The sequence below is a fragment of the Harmonia axyridis genome, chromosome 5 (assembly GCF_914767665.1).
Source record: "Harmonia axyridis chromosome 5, icHarAxyr1.1, whole genome shotgun sequence".
Lineage (NCBI taxonomy): Eukaryota > Metazoa > Arthropoda > Insecta > Coleoptera > Coccinellidae > Harmonia > Harmonia axyridis.
This window is the reverse complement of record NC_059505.1, coordinates 31,984,277-31,991,144: the sequence shown is the minus strand read 5'-3', so window position 1 is coordinate 31,991,144 and position 6,868 is coordinate 31,984,277. Positions and strand designations below refer to the sequence as shown.

At 36.9% G+C, this 6,868-nt stretch overlaps 3 non-coding genes across 3 annotated transcripts; all 3 read left to right on the top strand.

The window, feature by feature from the left end:
- Positions 1-548: 548 nt before the first annotated feature.
- Trnay-gua lies at positions 549-640 on the top strand. The gene is given in 2 exon segments: positions 549-585; positions 605-640. It is a non-coding gene; the product is annotated as a tRNA-Tyr (tRNA).
- A 73-nt stretch (positions 641-713) lies between these two features.
- On the top strand, positions 714-805 carry Trnay-gua. The gene is given in 2 exon segments: positions 714-750; positions 770-805. It is a non-coding gene; the product is annotated as a tRNA-Tyr (tRNA).
- Positions 806-886: 81 nt separating this feature from the next.
- On the top strand, positions 887-978 carry Trnay-gua. Its single transcript is given in 2 exon segments — positions 887-923; positions 943-978. It is a non-coding gene; the product is annotated as a tRNA-Tyr (tRNA).
- The last annotated feature ends 5,890 nt before the right edge of the window (positions 979-6,868 follow it).

Genomic DNA, 6,868 nt, shown 5'->3' with positions numbered 1-6,868 from the left:
AAGAACCTCGGCCGACTTGATTTCTAGCGATTTTCTTGGTAGTTTTTGGGATTTGCTTTCGGTGGATGTTCTTTCATGGATTTTGGAATGAAATGGCCGAATTGTGATCTACTTCACCGCAACTCTAGGAAAATGTTTGTTTTTCAGTAATTTCTTTACAAAATTTGAAGGATCTCAATGTTTCGAAAAGCGAAAATTACTAATAGATACATCCCTCAATATATTGAACCTCCTATTATAAACTGAAAAAAAAGTTATTATGGTTCGATACAATTCAAATAATACCACAAATAATACAGAAAAAATAGGTATATTCAAAATATCTTACTTTATTTCTCAAGACAATAAAGCTGATAAACAATTCCGTAATAGACCCCCAACCTTTTCCATGGTGCTAGAAAGTATTAATTATGAATCGTGAGTATCGAATCTTAAACGATTTCGGTCTGGTTCTAAAGAAAGAGGCGAGATCGAGTTTTGTGCAGGATGACCCAGTTATCATTGAAATGTAACTTCAATAACGCGAAATTTGTATATGTTGATAAGCACCTTCGATAGCTCAGTTGGTAGAGCGGTGGACTGTAGGGGAATGTTGTCAGTTGATATCCATAGGTCGCTGGTTCAAATCCGGCTCGAAGGAGATTTTTTTTGTAATGTTAAATTTAGTGAACTTACCCATTATAGTAAGGTGAAAATTGACTATTTACCATAAGCCTTCGATAGCTCAGTTGGTAGAGCGGTGGACTGTAGAGGAATGTTGTCAGTTGATATCCATAGGTCGCTGGTTCAAATCCGGCTCGAAGGAAACTTTTTTGTGATGTTAAATTCAGTAAGCATTATCTGCATACACATTATAATGAGGTGAAAGTTGGCTATGTACCATAAGCCTTCGATAGCTCAGTTGGTAGAGCGGTGGACTGTAGAGGAACATTGTGAGTTGATATCCATAGGTCGCTGGTTCAAATCCGGCTCGAAGGAAACTTTTTTGTGATGTTTTCTTGAGTAAGCTTTATCTACAAACACATTATTGTAAGGCGAATCTTGAACATGTATCGTAAGCTTTCTTTATCACATACAAATATTACAACTAATGAAAAACAAAAACTCTAAAAATCTAAATGCCAAAAGATGATTTTTATTGTAGGTTAAATATACAATATAGGAAATACTGAAATATAAAATGATGTTAACTATTATAACATTAGATATATGTATATTAAAATTCAATAAAGACTATAAAAGCCAGCGGTGGACATGTAGACAAACTCAGATATTTTCTGTATTCAAAGTACCAAACAATCTGTTTTATTTTTGCTCAACATCACGCATTTTTCTCTAGATTCACAAATCAAACTACTATGATAAGAAACAGTTAGGGTCGCTATTTATTACACAAAGAACTGAAGTACTATCATCATCATAATTTGTCAAGTCTCTCGCATTCTATTTTTTCCGCTGAAGTGATTGTGAAGTTTGAGGAAATCACGCAATAGTGTTGTTTGCGTGAATTTCTGAGGTATTCTGAATTATAGGATTGGTATAGATCACGAATCCGGAGGAAATATTCCATAAACGAAGTAGAAACCGTCATTTCTGCCTTCATCGTGGTGTACGATATTATCGAGTTCAAAATTAGTCAATAAATACTGATTCATTCGATATGAATTTTTATGCGCTAGATAAGGATAGTACTGATAATGGTAGTCCAAATATCAGTAATTTTTTAATTTTAAAATAAGAGTGATCTCAAAGAGTTGAGTTCGGCTAATGAATGAGGCGAAAGCGCAAAGAATTTCAATGCAAAATTCTATGAAAATCATAAGAATAACTTTTCGAGGATGCTCTCATAAATTTTATCTAGCTGAGATTTAGAAAATAAAGATAAAGAAACAGTTTCAAGCTTTATATTGAATTTCTTTTACTGCGTTATTAGAATAATTAAAAATGAGGAAAGGACTAATGTGAATTGCACCTTTCGAGACCATATCTTAACAGAAGTTCTGGTCTCCAATGGTCCAATGGAGGAATTCATTAACGAGAGCTCAAAAGCTCCTTCTTTTGTATCAGTGCTTTCCCCATTTTATCATTTAGTTCATCATCCTGGAAAAAACGAATTTTAAAATCTACAGGTTTTTCATAGAAAATCATAAATGCATGGAACGTTACAAATTGGTAGTTCCAAATGAATATTGATTAATAACTTACCGAACCCTGAGAGATATGTACACGAAAAAAGTTGTTATAATTAATTTATAATTACCGGTGTCACCGTATATATTTAAGACTGATTTTGGCTTGATGTTGCTTCTCCTGGTGACATTGTTCATTCCTTCCTCCATTAAAAGATGAGAGAAAAGGGTTGTTCTTCCCCAGAAGGAGGATTAATGTGAAAGGTGTAGCAGTTTTATTTTGAAGAAGTGTTTTTTTTTTTAATGAAGAATAATGTATTCAGGCGTTCCAGAAAAAGTAGGTAAGACGTAATGAATGATTCCAGTAGAAGCCATATGGAACGAGGATTAAAATTGATCAATTATTGTATATTGGTGTAGCTTTCAAAGTTAACAGTTTTCTCATATTAGGAATAGGCGTTAATTGCACCCTTATGGCCACATAAAGGTGATGATTCTGAATGAATAATCAACACTTCATAGCTTTATAACTTCAGTTATCGAATGATTCATATTCCGAGATAAGGGGTGTTAAAGTTTTTTTCAAAATTGGAATATAAAAGCCAAATTTCAGTAGAATATCTTGTAAAGTGCAGATGCTCAAATCTGGTGAGAGCCCTGGCCAATCTACATCCTCTCAGAGTGAGACCAATCTTCTTGGGAACATCTGTCCCAAAACAACTAATGAAGTACGAGCTGTGTGGGCTGTAGCACCATCTTGCTGGAACCAGATGTTAACCAGATCGTGTTCTTCAGCAAGTTCTTCCAATTCAGGCTGTAGAAAAGTTCGGTGAATCCTAGACTTCTGCTCGAACAGTCTGCACATTTTCCGGTGCTCTTCCCATCCTCAGTTGCCCATCTCCTCGCCCTCGTCGTGTACTTTCTGTTTCCTCGAGTTGACGAGCCCAATTTGGTTGGGTTTGCAGAGGGGACTGAAATGTTGACAAGAATGCCGAAATGCCCGCTGGGTCGCGATCACGGAACGGTTATTTTCGTAAAACGTGCGAGAGGCAAATCTTCGATGAACTCCGGTTCAAATCATGGTACTGATTAAAAACTACTGACTTCAAAGAACACAAAGATCCCTTCCGCACATACCTGCTAACACCACATCCCGAGCAATGACCTGTCAAAACTCGTCAATCGGCTCTGCCGCACCCTGTATCTTTGGTAACAAATAATAAGTTATGGTCTCATGAAATAGTCTTATCTAATAATATTTGGGCATTCAATTTTTCCTGTGAAAAAAACGAAAAAAAAAATGCAAATTAATATTTTGTTTCAACAAAAAGCATTCGTGCAGGTGCAAAAGTCCTCATCTTCAACTAGGGTTTTTGTTGGCACTAGCACTCATGCTTCTTGTTAAAATATTATTCAACAACGTGTTTTTTCCGAAGAATCAGATGCCCTTATGACATTACTCATGAAAATCACAATTACATGAAAGACTACAAACAGACACATCCAAATGAATAAAATAAACGATGGAACGGCTACAGAATCCGTCTAGCATGCTGCATCCCTCTTTTACTAGGTCAGATCTGGCTTTACGCTCGACATGAAACATTCTACCCACATGAAAGGTTTTTCAATTTCGGACTTGCATGGAAAGCACAAACGAAGTGATAACGATTAAAAGAGACTTCTCATCCTGAATATGCGGTTACACAGAATGTATACTTCAAAGTAATCGCACAAGCTTCTGTTTTATCAACGGACCTGCTCCCCCACAACTGGCACCGCTGGCAGAATAATGGACTAATCCCAACTTGATGCGCCCATGCAACGAATAAACAAGTTATGTTATATACTAACTGACAAAGAAACTGCAACACCCAGAAGGAGCTGATTAAGTTTTAATTTTTTCAGTGAAACATAGCTTGAAATTTGGAGAAAAAAACGAAGGGTTTACAATTTTTTTTGAAAAATATGTCAATAATGCTTTTGTTCCACACCGATTATCTATACACTCCCCAACACGTCTCGGCATTGATGCAATAAGATGGTCTATTTCTTCTTGAGGAATATTATTCCAAGCTACATGTACTTCATGTCTCCAAAGTCCGTAGGGACTGGGGTAAATTTTTAAGTCTTCTACTCATGATGTCCTAAACATGTTCTATGGGCGAAATATCAGGTAATCTAGGTGGCCATGGCAAAAGATTGACATGGGTCGCTTCGAAAAAGTTTAAACTGAATCTGGCCACATGAGGTCGGGCATTATCTTGCTGAAATATAGGATTATCGAGCCGGTTGAGGTAATGGAGAAATGAGGCTCCAATATTTCTTGAAAGTAACGCAGTGCTGTCATATTACCTCGAATAAAGACTAAAGGTGAAATACTTGCATGTGAAGTAGCATCCTATACCATAACGCCACTGTCCGGTGTACATGACGCTCAACATCAAACTGAGGTTCACGTCTTGCTCCCTGACGTCTTCTAACCCTTTTTCGGCCATCATGTGCATCCAAGGAGAATCGAGATTCATCAGAAAAAATCACCTGATGTCATTCCACATTCCAATGTTGACGTTCTCTGAACCACTGTAATCGTTGCGGGCGATGCTCAACCGTCTGAGGGGTCGATTATGCTGCAGTCCAAAAGACCTTATAAGGCGGTAAACCATTCGGACAGTTACAGGATGGTCTTGTTTCCTAACATCAGCCAAAAATCGAGTTGTCGCAAATTTGTCTCTAATGGCTCTAAAGTATTAGACGTCGATCTTGAACTTGATTTGTGCCCCTTCGGCGTCTAGTGTCTACTCTTCTTCGAATTTGACATTATCTCATAACAGTATTTGGATTTATTTTCGTACGGTTAGCGATTTCTCGGAATGCCAACCCCTCCTCCCGTAGACCAACAATTCGACCTCTTCAAAATTCACTTAGCTGGCGATAAATTCCGCGTATGCGTGCACTAGGCATTTTAACAACAACTAAACATCGACTTTGGATCTCCTGGAACAGCTGGTTTGTTGAAAAATTTAAAAAACTTGCAAAAAACGACTGCATAATTTAATAACAAAATTCCGAAAAACTGAAGAATTCGGTGTACAAAATTAGGATTATCAAAGCCACACCCCTAAGGGATCCGTAGAAAGGCTTTGCTAACGGTCGAATTGAAAACATCTTGAATGCCCATAAAACTCGGCATTTCAGGGCGAATAATTCAATTGAGTTCAGACCAGTCTACAACTACAACATATGTTCAACACTTGCACCGACAACGAAAGATTAAAGATTTTCACATCTGTTCCCGAGACCGACGAAAAAGTACCTGCTACGACCCAAGTGACCAGCGACCCTAAGAATCGATTAGACAAATTATCATCTTTTTCAAACACTTTAAGTGGGTTGGAAATGAATTGAATAAGTGTTTTTATCCCGTTCTTTCATTTCCCTAAATTGTCCTTGGCCGTGAACTACTTTAGTCACAATATAAGGACCACAACCCACAACATAAAAAACCTTCACGATTTTTTCTTCAAACTCAATAATTTACTCCTTGTTATACTATCTATGTTTCACAAAAAAAAAATTGAATTGAAACAGCTCCTTCTGGGTGTTGCAGACTCTTTGTCAGTTAGTATATTATATTTTTCATTCTGATATGACCGCCGACTGTTTATGCATTCTGTTTATCCCGAAGTTCGCGCATAAGCTATTCGGATGTATGCGAAATCCCACTTCAAGTCCCATCTCACCCCGGGCAGTCGGTAGGGATCGAATAAAAAATGAACCGACGAAACCTACAGCCTAGGGCGGACTGTAGTTATTTTTTATCGCTGACTTATTTCTCATTTCCACGCGTTTTTCATTTTGTACTTGGGCATTTCGAAGGTGCTACAACAGGGGCGAGGTTTGAAGGTGTTATTGGGACAATGAAACTTTCGGGTTCTATAGGGTGGGCAAATTTCGATGTTTCAGTATTACACCTTTTGAATCAGAGAAGACAAAATCTGAAAGGTTTAAAGCTCCTGCCATTTTTGATTTCTCTGGCGTTATTTGCCAATCGTTTCTTTCTGAAGTCGTTTCCACTGGGTTTCATTCATCATTTTTACCTACAATTAATTCATAATAACAAACTTCCGGGTGGGGCCAAGAACCTGCCAGCGAAGCAGCTAAAGTTCAAACTGATAAAGATTTTAACGACAAGAGCTTTTTATTCACTTGACGAATTTAATAAGATGACGATGGACAACGAAGATTTTTTATGATACTTTGTTCGTGAAATATTTATTTGGTTGGCATGTGCGTATACCTTATAAGTGTGTATATTTATTTGCCTTTTAACCTATATATATTTATATGCTTTTTTACCTCTATATTTATATATTTATTTACTTTTCAACCTATGTATTGTATGACTTTGTCTGTTTATGCTCATTTCTCGACTTGTGAAAACAATTCAACTGGAAGTCACCAATAAATATCTATCTATCTATCTAATGATTAATAACACTTCACGTGCCTGCTTTTGCAGAAAAGTCAAATCGAATAATACAAAATGTATGTCTATGTATCTATTTACCTTATAAAAACATTAGGCATTCATCAGCTTCCAAATAATTCGAAAGTGAAGGTAGTGATGTTTTCGTCATTGTGGAATTCATCATGATTTTATCCCCCTTCCAATGAAGGCACTAGGGTATTCTGTTTATATTGGTTTGGTTGCCATATGCTATTTATTATACAGGCGG